Here is a 14,694-nt window from a genome sequence, read left to right on the forward strand (position 1 = left end):
AACGGCGCCTGCTACCTCCCCACAACCCGCACTCCCGCGACTCTTCCCTGCCGTTTCATTTCGCGTGCTTCTCCTTCAGCACGGCAAAAGTGACGAACGGCTCCCGTAACTGCGCAGGATGTGCCACGCTGAACTGGCTCAGGATGGGCGCGAGCGCGAATGAGAAAACGCGGGCAAGAAAAGGGCGAAGCCGCTTTGGTACTACATGCGTAATGCAGTGGCGGCCATCCCTATCGTGCGCGAACATTTTGGGCGGGCTATGGCCATCTCGCCGCGCGCCAAGTGGGCTTCTCCTCAGCGCACTAGCGTCTCGTAGTGCCAGTCGAGCGTTGGGATGAGAGAGGCCCCTGTCGTCCCGCCGGCGTTCGATATAAACAGCCACTGGCCACGGTGTTGATCTTTCGAGAACGAAGCGTAGTAGTTGTGATAGGCCGCGGTAGCAGCGGCAGCAACAGAAGCAGCAGCAGCAGCTCCTCCGGGAAGAGATGTCGGTGGGAGGGAGGCAGCAGCGGCGTGTGATCGGCGGCGGCTCGGCGGAGGTGGCGAGCAGAGGGGTGCAAGCTGTTTAATTAGCGCCGTGCGCGACGAGAGAAGAATGGCTCCCGCGAAAACGGCGCGCTCACTCGCTCGGGCGCTGCCGACGGTGTTGCCGCGCCAGGAATCCAATCAGCGGGTGCGGCGCGCGCGTCTTTGGTCGGTCGCTCAGACGTGAAATAGAAGGACGCACTGGAATGCTCTCGTCCCTGGCCGCCCGCTCTGCCCGAGGGTGGGGGGAGGCTCCGCTTAATCCGGATGATTCCGTTCGCTGCCGCGGGGTGGCCTTCTCTTCTCTTCGGCGTTCGGCGCGGCATGCGCGCGAACGGCCACGATCAGACCGTGAACGCCGCGTCCCCCCCCCCCCCCCCCCCTCCACCAAATTTCTTTCTCTTGCTGTCTCTCTGTGGGCCAGAAAACAGTGATACGAAGGCTAGCTAGCCTGGCGTGTGTCCGAGGTACCAAGCCCCGTAGTGTAGAGGAGGACGAGGCATTACGCGTTGAGTCTGACCTTTTATTTTCTCCCTCTACCTCTCTCGTTCCCTTCATTTCCCGCCGCGTCGCTTTGTATGTTCGGCTTCTCGTGAGATCTGGAGTGCTAACAAAGAGAGCAATTACCGGGCCCTTCTCTGCGCGCGCCGTCCGGTAATGAGGTCGAGTAGAAACCGTTAGCTGGCGTGATGACGAAACGGCAAAGAACGAGCGCACGGTGTTCGGTTTTCTTTTTTTTAGTTTTCGTTCTCTTTTTAGCTTTTCTCCTCGTCGTCATCTGCGATGAGAAGTGTCGGCTCACTTTTCGAGCTGTTTCCTGTTAGGTCGTTGTCTTTAATGAAAATCACGATCCTTACTTTGAAGTTGGAATGAAACGAACGCATTTTTTTCTGACGCACTTTTAGCACTAACCTGTTATTGCGGCGAGATGAGTACCTACTGGGTTATTCCGTGCTATTCTTGAAAGGAGGATAATAAATTGTCGTACTTTTTGTTCCAAGAGCTAATCCATCACAACGGTCACAACTGTGACGGCTATACAGGCCGTATTCGACAGAAAGCGATGTGCGGAACATGTAGCATATAGTATACAGTGGTGAAGCTTGGACTTATATTCGCATTTACACAAACATGCGCAGCAGACTCGCAATAGCCACCTGTGGCAACCTACTTATGTGTCTGTAATTACGTCTTCACACTTGCACGAGCTTGCACGCAGCCAGTTAACTCAGTCGCTTTGCGAGTCGTTGAAGTCGACAGAGAGAAGAAATGGGAGTCGAATTTAGAGAAGTGTACAACTCCGGAGATGAAGGTTGAGATGTAGAGAAGAGAGAGGAAATGGGGAGTTGGATTGAAGACCGGGGAGAGAACGGAGTTCAAATGACTGCAGATGAAGTAGTTCGACGGTGAGAACACAGTTCTAGCGATACTCAGTTCGAGGAAAACAAAAGTGGCGTTCCACACTGCTCTCGTAGAGAGAGGAAGCGAGACTAGGAGGAGGAGGAGGAGGAGGAGGAGGAGGGAGTGCTAAAGTGGAAAGGGAAGAGGACAGCAGCGGAGAGAAGGAGTGAGGTGGGGGAGGCGAGGCAGCGAGTCCAATCTGCGATGCAATTCCCCGGTCCGTCCAAAAAAGTTCCCAGTCCAATTTGCTCGCGCTCGCCGCGCGGGGTGCTCGTTTCCACCCCTCGGCTGGCGGGCCTGCAGAGCTGCGCTTCGCCGCCGCTCGCTTCTCCTTTTGTTGTGCTTTCCTTTCCGCGACTGAACTTTAATTAGCGGCGTTTGATTGGCGTTCCGCGGTCTCGGCAGCCAATCCAATCAAGCGGCGGCCGCCGCTGCCGCCGGGGGCTCGCTCGCACGTGAAATAAGATAGAGGCCCAGTTAATCTGCGGTCGCTCCGGGCGAGGCTCTGGTCACTCGGCGACTGATTGCCACTTGCCGCGCCTCCATTGGACGCCGGCCAGCCAGCCGCGAAAGGAGAAGCTCCGAAGCATGCCTGGCTCCCTCTCTCGCTGCTGTTCTCCCTTCGGACGCCAGCTTGGTTTGCTTGATTGCTGGGCGCGTGCCGGTGATGCTACACGGCCGCTGTCTCGGAGGAAGCGAAACGCGAAGTCCCGGATTCTTCTTCTACCCTTTCTTCCTCGGAATCGTCGTCATGATTGCGAAGAACGCGGCCGCTGCAAAACTAACCTGTTCGCGCTAGAGTGCTCTAATGACCCTCTTACACGGAGCTAGGGACGCGGATCGCGCTCCCATGAGGGACTGTGCATGCTAGGAGTCTGTATGAATGGGATGGGGGGGAAAGGGGCAGGGGGGCTTCTTTGTTGACTTTGCTTTTATTGCGAAAGCAATACTAGTTGCACTTTCAGCCCGTCGCGTAGCGAGGCCGGTAGCTACCAAATTAGCATACTGGATTGGAATGGAATGGAATGGATTGGATTGGATTGGATTGGATTGGATTGTATAACCGATGCATCACCACAAGTCTAAACACAAGCACCGCCACCAGCTACACTAGCAGCTGAACCATGGCGTAGCTACGGATATTGCTTTCGCAATTACCGGGCTTAACCAAGCTAAGCCACAGCCATTTTTATTCTTATCCTAACCGCGAGCGCTTTTCTTCCTTCACCTGCTAGTCGAAATTTCCTGCGCTGAAGGGAAATCGTCAATTACAGACGTGAAATCAGATTTCGCTCTGCGGTCGGCTTCGAATGTGGTCTTGTACGTTGACGAGAATGACGAGACCATGGTCGGTGAGCGACCTCGTTTTAAACTCCATCTATTATATCGCTGTTGCTGGATCTCTAAAACGGCGAGAAATGATGGGAGAGAGGCAGGCGACGTTTGCGACTCAGTTCAATTTTCCGCAGTGTTCGCTGCGAAGCACGAACTTTTTATCGTCAGCGGTAACAAAGAAGCACGTAACGGAACGCGCTCATGTTACTCTCGAACCCGTGTGTTACCAAATTCTGCTTTCTTAGGCAGCCGTAACAGATGTACCGACCATTAAAGGCACTGATTTATATAAAGCGATGAAGTGTTTCATCATTAGTTGCCAAGACATTATCCGTGTATTTCGAGAGCAAAGCGAGCACGTTTCTCGGCTGTCGTTCCTTTGTCTGGAATACGCCCAACATTCTTGCTGTTTTCCTTCTTCCTTTTTACTGAACACGGATTGTCTGATTCGTGATTGGGAGTACTTATCCTTTAATTCTCGTAGCTTTAACGAATCTTCATTTAGCGATTCATGAGATTTGCGCACAGGAGAGCCTAATTCAGGTGTGGCGCTCATAGAGCTGGTGATCAAGGCTTAAGTGTAATAAAAGGCGCTTTTTCGAGACCTGCGCGTGCTTAAGAGGAACAACAGCATAAAAAACCAACGCTTCGGTCATACCTACAACTAGTTGTCGGAGTATCCACTGCCATGTTGAACACGTGGATAAAGCCGGAGAGGAGAACCAAAGCTTCAGCTATTATAGCTATGTAACAGTAAAAAAAAAAAAAAAGCTATGTTTTGTGTATGTGCTAAACGCATTGTGTATGCACTCGTTCCTGTCTGTTCTTTGTCCGTCCGTGTAGTTTAAGCGTTTTGAAAAATGCACGCTATACCTAATGCTCGTTTTTATTTCCGCATGTAAAATGTTTCGCAGCTTAATCACTCATTAGAGATCAATGTGTAGAACAGGCTTTGTGTGTTCGTAACGGATTCTTCCTATGTATTACGCCGGCCAGAATTCTGGAGTGCTTGCTAGACGGCTCAAAAAGTGGAGCTGTGAAAAAAAGAGCATGCATGTTGGACTTGGACTGGATTCTTGAGGATAGTACAGAACAGAACTCAGGTTATGGGCCCGATTCCTTCACCTCTGGTTTCAGATTCACGCTAAAAAGAGATAATGAGATCACATGTTGTGGGGTGTTTCGCAGTATATGTGACGATTCGGCAAAACGGTCTGGAACACCTGTTCTGACCGCCATTGCTTACATTTCGGGCAACGATCGACGCATCGGGCTGCAATCATCAGACCGAGGTGACACCACGCGTGACCCCGTTTTCGCTTCGTGATCCAATCAAGCGGGACGCTGCGGGCTTCGGCCGTCGGACCACCGCCGCGCTTGGAGACGGCGTAATGTCGAGCGCTGAGAAGGGATCCCACACTCCCGTGCTCTCCCTTTCCCTTACCTTTTGCTGGCGCGCCCGTCGAGTCGCCCGGGACCATTAATGGCTTCCTCATTACGTGACGCTCGGTCAAGCCGCTTATCGGCAAGAAACAATTATCGGGACCCCGTCGTCGTTGAAAGCATCGATCGGCATCCGCTCGCACGGCTATGGAAAAGTGCCGGTCTCTAGTCGCACGCGCGGACCACGTTTTTGTTTCCCAGGAGGCAGGCCGGTTGCGTGGCTGCGTGCAAATGGCGCACAGATCTGCTCCGGCTAGGCGGATTTGATAGCAGAAGCTCTCTTATCGATACGGAGAGATAAAAGCTGACAGCTGTCTGCTGCTCCAGATGGAAAAAGACAGCGCGGCTGGCAAGCGATGTGAAAGACGTGCTGTCTGCCTGCACAAGTATTCGTGCACGAATATAACAGCCTTAGGAGTGAAGTGTGGTTTAGTCAAACGCACAATATCCGCTGCCAATCCATCATTGCGTGCGTTCGGTACGTGCGGTTTAGATGTTCTAAAGGTGCCGCGGTATGCTGCATGAAGTGAAAGGCGAATTAATTTCGACTACTTGGAGTTCTTAACATGCACTGACATCGTACAGCGGACGGTCGTTTCTTTCTATTCCGGCCTATTTGGAACGTCATCGTGGCCGGTATTCGATACCGTGACCTTCGGCTCAGCAGCCGAACGCCGCAGTTTCTGAACCGTGCGTTTGGCGCATGATGGCCTTAGTCGCCTATTTGCCATAAAGCACAACACAACAGTTCCTGAACCGTCGCGTCTGGTTTTGCTTGCATTCCTTAGCAGTACACAGCGTTATTGCAATACGAGGCTGCAACAGAAACAGTTGCAGCCTCTGTTGTTCGAGGCTGTTTCTTTTCTTCGTCCCCTTATGTTAGTTGCGCTACGAATGTTCACGTTGACTACCCACTAGCCCGAACCCTCGCACTGCTAAGTGTTTCAGGGCTTGTGTAGTGCTGATGTAGCATGTTATTTGAACTTGCTCTTGACGAGAAGCACAGCTTTCCGTTTCGATGTTGCAAGATCTCCTAGTTGGACATCTCCGGAAGAGCGCGAAATAATCGCCTTGATGTCGGATAGCAGGCACATCAGAATGTTCAGCTTCGCCGCAGGGATGGCCTAGGGGAGTCCGCCTTTTATGCAGCAGGTTCGATCCCCATTACCGCCGGGGATCCACCTTCTTATCAACGGGTGCAAGGTTTCTCCTGGTCTGATGTTCGACCGGCTTCTCTGGGGCGAAATGCTTGCGAAAATGGGCAAACACGTTAGCTTGGGCGCTCTTGGCATAGCTGCCCTTGGGCCATTAATGTCAAATCGTAACCATAATCGTCACATTTTTGTTTGTTTTTTCTTTGATCCAGACACCTGGTTCTGAACAGCGCAATGGCGGGAATAGGGCAGCATATATTCCTCCTACTTGAGTTTCTGGAGTAAAGAAGCGAGGATCGATCCTTCACCGCCGTTAGATAATTCACTGATGTACTTGTCTTATCGCGTATTTAGTACTGTCATCAAATTACGCATGGAAGGCGCTCTTGAAAGCATGAAAATAAAAATGTAATTTCAGGATGAGAAATAAAAACGGGGTTCTTTTAGCACTTTTGAAGACCGGCGATCGAGTTTATCAGTGTTGATCAGACGGAACTGTAGGCGTAAAACGTGAATTTTTCTGCCGGAGGCTGAATAATTGCGTGGCTAATGAAGTGATAATTACATGCCTAACCATATCGGTTCCTCTAACTAAAATGAACCATTTCACGCGCGGCGTATTCGGACGTTGGCCGAGCAGTGTAGAGTTTCGATTTCTTGCACGAAGCACATGCGTGCACGAAGGAAGGATGAACAGAGTCTCCAAGAGTCGGTTATCGTGAGTGTCCGCCTTGTTGCTCTTCCATGGCTGTAATTAGGTTACTGTATAGCACTAGGACTCTAACTATTATTATCAGTTTACCAGAGTTCGTGCTCATATCCGTGGATCGCTCGTACGCATTTTTGAAACACGTGGCATGGAGACAGGTGTCGTTTACTGCAGACCTCCAGCGCAAAAGAAGCAAGACACTGGAACTTCGCTGCCGCTAACTCGGTACGCTCTGATAGCTTGCTTTTTCTGCGCAGTAAGGTAGCTATATGTCAAGATAATTCACAATGCAGAATAGAATCTCTGTGCAAACGTTCCTAAGTGCTTTTTTGCAGTAAGTATACTAGGAACTCAAAGAACTTCCCGGACTCTTTTCAGGCCGTTCCACGTAGTGCCGTTACGCCACAAGGCTGAAGCAGCGGACGCGTTTCGATATCACATCAGACGCCGTATGGGTTGACGTCACCACGCATGATTAAACCATATCGGACACAGACTGAGGCAGGCTAAAATTGCTGCCGGCTATTACAACGCAGCTAAGAGCCGAAAGCAATACAGTATTCTCGTTCGTAGGCTGTGCGGCATTTGGTCTCGACAATATGAAGCTTGGAGGTGCATCAGAATAAATGTTATGTGTTCACAAAGTTTACGGTAGTCATTATTGACGAAGAATTCTTTGAAGTTTTGCGTGGAATTTAGAATTCTACTTTGTTCTTTTAGGCGATCCATAGCAATAAAAGAACGAAATCTGTAAACATCGAAAAGGCATTTCTAGATACGGTATCGTAATTTTTTAATGCCAGCCTTGACGTTGAACACGAAGAGTCAGGTTTCATGCGTTAAAAATGGAAATCTGTAGTGTCTTCTAACCAGCGCAGCTCTTATGTTTACGCTGCATTTTCCTTTGCATTGCCTTTATTCTCAGCTGGCTAGCATGTGACAAAAAACTAAGACAACTCGGCTCTTTCGTTACAGACAGCACGGGAACCTCTGACAGGCGCGGCTTTTCCCCAGCGAACATGTTAAGGCCGCACTAAACGATAGACGCAAAAGCGCATGATCAAAAGCAGTATTAATTGTCGTGGGCAGATGCAATGTGTTGGGCAGCTATGGCTGTGCTCCCGCTAAATTTCCCGGAAAGCATTCAAGAACGACAGTGGCACTTTGTCTGGTGGCCACAGAAGTTAGGCCGTCTCAAACCCTCAGGCCCGTTCATGTAACTGGCATGCAAATAGATACAATTAAAATTACTTTAAGCGATCAAAAAGATGGCATGACGATTTCACCTCGTCTAGTAATCAAGCACCAAGACGCGAACTACCCATGAACTCCGGCGAATGTTATTACTTAAACTCCGGAATGCAAGCAAGTGCGAGTGGGAGAGTGGGAACGCGCAGTTACATTAAGATCCAAGGGCGCCATCTTTTTCCATTCTCCTTTCTTTCTGCCTCTCAGAGTGCCAGGGGCGGGCTGGGCAATATTATTTCTATTTCTTTTTTCATTGCTCAGTCTAATTTATGTCAGAGTGCAAATCTGTTTGCTTGTAAGGTGAGATTATACCAGTGAAATAGCGAGCATCTATCCGGTTTCCTCACCTCCATTCGTATTACACACCGCCTTTATCTCCACGCGTTTCGTTTATCTCACCACATCAGTTTACCGCCTTCTTCTGCCTTTCCAGAAACCACTTAGAGCTCAACACTCGTCGGAATACGTCGTCACTTTTGCGTGCCGTTTGAATGTTCGCGCTGCTACGTGCGCCGTTCTTCTACAAATGTTCTGAGGCGGCAGGGTGCGATTCTCGGTTGCAGTGAAGCTCCCATAGCACCTCCAGTGCTAGAAATTTTGAAGTGTGAAAAGAACTTTCCTTTTGACACTTCCATTGATTGTACGTCTCCGTGGCGACAGTACATGTCCACTACATGGCCCAAAAGCAAATCAGGAGACCTGGGAACTTTTGAAATAAGAATATAAGTATAGACTCGAGATACTACTTACAGGCCGAATAAGTATTAAAAGGAAAAATTTTATTAGCATGCGTACGACGATTTCTCCGATAGTAATGAGGGAGAAACGTACTTTGTTTACGTACTTTTTGTTGCGGCTCATGGTCCCTTGACCGTGTTTCCAGGTTCGATGCACAAGTAAAAACAAAATGTGCTTCTTGTGTGCGACTTAACTGTTCCCTTTTACACTGCTCGTGCCTGCGAGTCGATGCTGCTAGGAGAGCAGATCGTCGGAACCGGGGAGGACCACCTGCCTCGCGTTAAGGCGTAGCACACTTTTTCGACCTCCGTCAGTCCGTGGACGAAACGGCGTCGCAAAAGCTTCTTTCCTCTGCGCCAAGGCGCCGTGCAGAAAGCTTCGGAAGTGCTGGTGCGAGGAGGCGAAATGGAAGGGGAGAGAGAGAGAAGACAGAGAGAGAGAGAAAACGAGAGAGGGGTACCGACACCGGGTCGGAACTACATGATTCTTCTTTCTTATTTTTCCTTTTATTTAACGCTCAGGTCTGAATCGATTTCGGCGAAATTCTTGATAGAACGCATTAGTGGCTTTTTAATGGAGGCCCGAACCGGCGGACGGACAAGTGTTTTCCATTAGGAACACGAACTGCTGGATTGTATAAAAATTTAATGGGTCTCGCCATTGGTCGCGCGGGCGCGGGAACTCTAAAGCCTATATATGGGCTTGGCGCACCCGTATAGCTAGAGAGCGCGCTAGCGATCGGCTTCGGGAGCAGTCGTTTTGTGACTGCGAGGTAAAGTGCAACAAAGGGCAGGAAACGGAAAGAAAATGTAACGGAGAGTGCGAAGAGGGGAGTGGAAGAAAGAGGGGAAACGGCAGTGGAAATGGGGTAAGGAGCGTAAGTAGAAGGTGGGAAAAAACGCCGCTGCCAAAGCGCAACCCGAGAATGTTTCGGCGGAGGCGACGACGACGACGAGAGGAGTAAATGCAGTAGCCGTGAATCGCGAGGCATCGCCGTACGGCTACGTGCAAATAAAAAATAAAGATGGGAGAAAGAATGGACAGAGCCTGCTCTTCACCACCCGCGTGCGCCAGGCGCGCGGCGGGGCGAGACAAAGTGCCCTTTGGTTTTGTCTGCGAGAGGCGCGGCGGCGGTGAGTGCAAGCTTTTTGTACGAGCCCTGAAAGCACTTAGCGGAGATAAAATATTGCGTATTTGCGACCGACCGAAAGCTGAAAGCGAATGAAATGTACGGCGGCAGCGATTCGGCAGAGCCGAGCGCCCCAGCGCTGCGGGTATGGCGAACGCGGCGGCGGCGGCAACGGCTTGAAACCGTAGACTTTCAGCGCGCCACGGACTCTGGAGACGAGCGCTTTCTTTCTTTTTCTGCGTTGATGCGCTTTCGCCGGCGTTGGTGGCTCGCTCAGTCAACATTGAATGTTTTAGCGAGCGCGTATATATATATACGACTATAGGTGGCCTGTTTGTTCGGCGTGTAGGCAGGCGCGAGGTAGATGATGGCTGGGGACACGAGAGGCGGGCTGATCGAAGCATGCAGCGCAGCGACGGCGGCATCGAGCCGTGCCTCGACGCGTGAATGGCGTCGATAAACACGCTGTCAGGTATTTTGTAGCTGCCCTTGTTGAAAGCGTCTGCGAGGCGCATCGAGGATGAGGAGCGCCAAGTGAAGGCAGGTAGGCGGCGGGGAAGTGACTCGACTATCTTGACCCGTCGGTGGTGCCGGCGCATGTTAAGAGTGTTTATCGCTGACGCGCGCGCACTCGGAACACTTGTGGCCACAAGTGGATGGGCCCATTGGCGACGAATGCGGGTGACAATCTCTTGTGTGGGAGGCTGCGAATTGTGCTTACCGTCCTACGCGAACTTGCACGTGTACAGCTTTCCGATATCCCGCCAATGTCACCCGAGTGTTGAACGATTTCGAGAGCTGTACAGTCTAGCGCGATTTGAAGGTTATCGCATTCGTTCCGGCTAAACCGGACCAACAATTTTTTTTTCTGGAGTGACGATCACTTATACAGAAACAAACATGAATGTGCAAGATAGAGGTATCCTTCGGCTGGCTAAACTCATTTATACGTTGCAGCGCTCTTGCGAAAATAAGCCGTGTTAGAACAATTTAATCCGAGTAGTAAGCCTGGAGTGATCACCTTCTAATCACGTTGAACGGTATATGTATATCTACAGGCTGCTTAGAGAGCTTCCAACTTTATCACAGACTCAAACCGTATTGAAATGAACGATTTTAACTGAAAAAACAAACAAACAAACATTGTTTCCTTTTGTTTCATGGGGTTTAACGTCCCAAACCAACTCAGAATATGAGGGACGCTAAACAAAATAGATTGCTTTTCTTTCTAACAGTCATAGTCATTACTCATTGGCACTTTTAGAATTGTGTTTTTCATAATGGATGAATGCGGTAATAATTGCTTCACAATGACAGTGCAACAAAATACTAACTACTACAAGCAGCATGGTTGACGCAGACTTCTTTTGCGGGCATCAAATTGAAACTGCCCAGCTGCTGTAGACTACAGTGTAACAGACAGCTGAGGCAGTTGGTAAGGTGTCATACACTATATACAGTATATATCTAGTGCAGATGGTCTAAACACAAGTAGACAATAAGAGACAAAGCGCTACTCTCTTCGCTGAAGCTTTGAAGGACAACACGCTTCGTATCAATACAGATCAGCTCTAATGCGTGCAGGCTCACCTTGTTCATAACGCGAGGCAATGATTTAGTAGGCCACTACACAATGAGAGGAAATGTTAGACGCGTGGCTTTCGCACATATCTTTTGAGATGAATTTTCTTTTTCAAGCATATTTAGATTATTGCCTCGCGTTTTAGGCAGCGTTGTAGGCAGCGTGCGCGTGGATGCATTATTTATTTATAAAAAAGCCCCTAAAGGCCCTCACTACGAGGGTATTACGTAGGGGCCGTGAAAAGTTGACAAAAGCAGAAAGTGCACTTGGAAATAGAGCAACAAGTAAATAATATGACAAACAAAATAATAAACGAAGCTAATATAACACAAAAGCTGGATAGGCTAGTGGTATCAAAATCTGGCGGAAATACAAGGAAAATTAGAAACATAAAAATGAAAAACACAAGACAATAAGCAGACGAGAAGTGTATTGCAGAAAAGCCACGCGTCGATTTCGCTTTTTAGAAGCTCTAGAAATATTCACACATATACATAAACTTTATACATGTTATCCGTGAAAGTCGAGTGTAGCGCTATGTCCGTCTTTCGCCTTCTATTTTTGTTCTGTCCCACGGCGGTACACAAATACTTTTTTTCTGCGTGACACAACATACCGGCTCGCCTGTGTCTGTGTCCTTAACCAAACCCTTATAAAAATTTTCTATAGATGGTCTATAGACTTATTGTAGACTCTATTCCCTTCCTATGGATGTTTCTTTTTGTCTATTCATTGTATTTTTTTTTTCATTTTATAGCCTGCCTATAAAATTTGTATTGCCTATAGTCTGCTCTCTTGGATTTGTCTATAGAGAGTTTATAGACTTTATAGACAGAAGTCTATTGAGTCTATAGACTGCCTAAAGAATTTTTTTTGTGACGGGAACGGCCAGCGTTTAATCCTCTTCCCCTCCTGTCTGCGCAGGTGTACACGGCTAGTCTCCCCTCCTTCCCCGATGCCGGCGACCTCAAGTCAGACTCTGGGCACCCGCAAGTTCCTCAGCTGCTCTGGTCTTCGTGTCGACCCCCTTATACATACCTGTGTACATAGAGCTCCACCTGTAAAGTACGATGTCCGCTCGCCCGCCAACGCCGCCGTGAGATGTGTAAATACGCCTGCCTGCGCCCAGTCACAGAATGGCGCTGGCTATTGGAACCATTAAAAAAAAATGTGTACAGTCATTACTCTGAAGTTGTTTGTGTTGGTGTGCTTCTTTCTCACCGGGGAGCCCAAACGGCTTCCGGTGCTTCGGTCAAGAAACGGGGTCCTCTCAAGGAACAGGATCTTCTTGGGAACAGAACAGACTCAGGTAAGAGGTGCACCTCAGTGCAAAATGGTGGAGCCGGCTTGGTTGCTTTGGTTCTGGGTATACCGGTACAGATGCTGATATGGTAGCAGTGTGGGATAGACTGGCGACGTTAGTGACGTAGCAGGGGACACGACAGCAACAAACCCGAACATATGTTTAAAGGAGGTCTAATAATTCCTCAGCAAAGGGTTGAAAAACCAGGTGTATGTAAAAACAAAGTTTATTAGTCAATTTAAGCTCATTGAAGTAAATGTCTGGAGCTGTGCTGGGTGTTGCAATAATGAGTCGTTCCTTGTCCTCAACGCGACAAGTTAAGTCAGATATCTCAAATTTCTTTCTTGGCTTATTCTTCTATACAAATTGCCTATTTCTGTACAAAATTCGTGCACGGCATGAGGTATCATGATACTGCACGGTCGAAGGCAGTAAAGTGACTATGGCTTCCATACTTAGGCTGGATGTGCTGGAGGCAGAGAGAGACGAAGTGTTACTGAAGGACTCTGGTGTTCCATGCATAAGTAACCTTTATTTAACGCGATAACGGTAAAGACGCTATTACCCAGAAAATCCGACGTCGGCGTTGTCGGCATTGTGAGCGAACAATCATGAGCATGAATCCAGCAGGTAGTGCCCACAGAGCAATCTAGGAGATAGGTGCGCCGTTAGGTTACCTGACCTTGCGGCATCACAACCTTGACCTCCCCATCACTACTTCAAACAGCCGGCTTATGGCTCTGGGGGTGGTGAATACTTTCCGGGAACTCCGGGAGGCGCACCTTACAAACCAGTACACGCGCTTGTCGCTAACGGAGTCGGGTCGCCGCCTTCTTGCTCGACTCCATATCCAACACACCCCTCCAATGGAAGACAGGTTTCGCATCCCGGAACTGTGGAGACGTGCCCTCCACGTGCGGCCTCTTCCAGCAAACATGTCACATGAAGACCATAATGGTCGGCGCCTGGCACGAGCGGGAGCGCTAGCCCGATATTATGGCAACAAAACAGGTGTATACTACGTAGACGCCTCCGGCCCTCACCACGGGGGATGGTACACAGCCGCGGTAGTTCACAACAGCAACACAGTTAACGGCCTAACTTTCAGAGCCCGCAGTGCAACACAAGCAGAAGAGGTCGCGATTGCTCTCGCGGCCTCACATTCCAATTCAAAATACATAATCACCGACTCGCGAGGGGCCTGTCGGAACGTCGAACAAGGCTGCACTCCCTTCCTAGCCTATCGAATATACCAAAATTGCATACGGGATACGGACCCCGCACACCGCTACCTCATATGGGCCCCTGCTCATCAGGGGTTGGCAGGAAACGAGGCAGCAGACGCAGCCGCCCGCGCGCTCTCTCACCGGGCTGTTTTCTCCTCCCCGTCCGGTCAGGAACCCGATTTTAATCCGGTCTATACATTCAAAGATATTACAACATATTATCAAAATTGTCATCGCCTTTACCCTAGCCCGTGTAAAGGCCTGAAGAAGGCGGATGAGCGGCTCCTTCTCCGCCTTCTCACCAATACATTGCTGTGCCCGGCAGTGCTAAAACATTTTGACCCCTCCTTTAGCGGCAGCTGCCCACACTGTAGTGCAGTGTCTTCTGACACTTATCACATGGTGTGGGCCTGCCCCTCCAACCCCGCTATTCCCCCCATCCCCAACCCAACCCGGGAGGACTGGGAGGCCACCCTGCTCGGCTGCCACGACTTACAGGCCCAACAAGCCTTAGTCGGGCGCGCCCGGGCGGCGGCAACCGCCACTGGGGTCCCATACTAGGGACCTCCACCTAGTGTTTGTAAGGATCGGTCCCTTACGGGCTGATCCAAACATACCTCCTGCTCATTCGTAATAAATGTTTTCACCACCACCACCATCACAACCTGCCCACCATGGCAAGTAAAAGTTAAATTAATGACTGGTCGCCAAGGAAGAGTAACTTGGGTCACACAAAGCCCACTGCTGGGATCATCTGCCATTGCAGGGCAGTGTCGCATTGCTTAACCGCTGCAGCACTGTGACATGGGGGGGGGGGGGGGGGGGGTATCAGGACTCCCAGGGATCTATGAATGTAAAATAGAGAATGACTTTCTGCATATATGTGAATTACTCCATTCCG

At 49.8% G+C, this 14,694-nt stretch overlaps 1 protein-coding gene across 4 annotated transcripts in view; it reads left to right on the plus strand.

Moving 5' to 3' along the window:
* LOC149372774 (uncharacterized) overlaps positions 1–12,450 on the plus strand; it is a 126,709-nt gene extending 114,259 nt beyond the window's left edge. For all 4 annotated transcript variants that reach the window (XM_089587320.1, XM_089587309.1, XM_089587289.1 and 1 more), the window contains one exon: positions 12,189–12,450. The gene's annotated coding sequence lies outside the window, so the exon portion shown is untranslated. The remainder of the gene's footprint in view (positions 1–12,188) is intronic.
* The last annotated feature ends 2,244 nt before the right edge of the window (positions 12,451–14,694 follow it).

Source organism: Amblyomma mixtum, chromosome 1 (genome assembly GCF_055824585.1).
Source record: "Amblyomma mixtum isolate Tamu chromosome 1, ASM5582458v1, whole genome shotgun sequence".
NCBI lineage: Eukaryota > Metazoa > Arthropoda > Arachnida > Ixodida > Ixodidae > Amblyomma > Amblyomma mixtum.